The sequence below is a fragment of the Myotis lucifugus genome, unplaced genomic scaffold (assembly GCF_000147115.1).
Source record: "Myotis lucifugus unplaced genomic scaffold, Myoluc2.0 scaffold_0, whole genome shotgun sequence".
In the NCBI taxonomy this organism is placed as follows: domain Eukaryota; kingdom Metazoa; phylum Chordata; class Mammalia; order Chiroptera; family Vespertilionidae; genus Myotis; species Myotis lucifugus.
The window spans coordinates 4,821,605-4,822,873 of NW_005871048.1; the positions used below are offsets into that span (position 1 = coordinate 4,821,605).

Genomic DNA, 1,269 nt, shown 5'->3' on the forward strand with positions numbered 1-1,269 from the left:
TTTATCTTTCTAAGCGAAGATCTTCTCATCTGTGAAATGTAAAGAATGCCTCTCTCTCTCTCCTGGGGTTGTTGGGAGAATGATCTGCTTACCAAGCAGAGCCCCTAGCACACAGAATACGCTAGGTCCTTTTAGTCTCTTCTTCCCTTCCTCCTTCAAAATTAGTATCAAAACCCTCCTAAAATATTCAAGGCTATTTACAGGCTCACATTCCACATTTAATTGAAATGCATTCAGTAAGAAGGTAGTCAATAATGCTGACCCTTAGCAAAAGTAGGAGACCATTTTGAAAGTACAAATTCCCTCTGGGTGGATTTTGTGTTTCATAGCTTCTTACTTCAAGGAAACAAGCGCCTTGTGAGGAAATCTGTCCCCCGTGAGCACTGGGAACAGATTGTCTTCAATCTAAAGCAAACAAGAAATTGCTTAAGTAAAGGTAGTGACTGTATGAGTCATAAACCACTTTCTCAGATAACAGCCATTAAGTAAGTCTGTGTACAGATTTGACAATTTTTATTTCACTGCCTTTTGACATCCCTTCCGAAAGGTTTAAGAGAACAAGATCTGACTACAGCTTTCAAAAATTCATCACTGAGTATTTGTTAACCTTGCTCCCTGTGATAGCTGAAGAACTAAGATAATGCCCTTCAAATGGAGATAAATTACAATCTTTCAAAAGATTATCACGGTCTTAATCGAGTTTGCTCCAGCAGCCGAACAGCCTGTGACCTTGTTAGTTATACAACAAACATATCTGTTTCTCTATGTTTCTATAGGTAGTAGGGTAGGACCTTTCATCTAAATGTTTTTAAAGAATGATGGATTTCCAGTGCAGATGCAAGAAAAAAGGGTCCTCGCGCTTTCTGTCTGTCTGATTGTGGCAGCCAAGATTGAATGGGGGAATACAGTGAAAAAAGAAAAAAGAAAAAAAAAGAATGATGGATTTACTTCAGTTAATGTTTTATAGGTAAAACAGAAGATCCAACTTATTTAAAAAGAGCCCTGGGCTCTGGCAGAGGGAAGGTGGAGCTGACCAGAGTCATGTGAGGAGCAACTGGGGTTGGTGACTCTGGGGAGAGAGCTGAGGAGGCAGCTGCCAGGGCCCTGGGCTGAGTCATTCCCCCACTGCAGATGCCATCTTTCCTGGGTGCAGCACTACACTCCATAAGGCATCAGTCTGGAATGTAGCCCCACCCTCTGCATTCCCTCTCGCCCCTCCCTGTGGAGCTCCAGCTCGCCTTAGGAGTTAGCTGCCTGGCCAGGGTGCAA

The 1,269-nt window shown here is 42.8% G+C and overlaps 1 pseudogene; it reads left to right on the top strand.

Annotated features, from left to right (window-relative positions):
- The first annotated feature begins 792 nt into the window (after positions 1-792).
- LOC111825566 lies at positions 793-910 on the top strand (annotated as a pseudogene).
- The last annotated feature ends 359 nt before the right edge of the window (positions 911-1,269 follow it).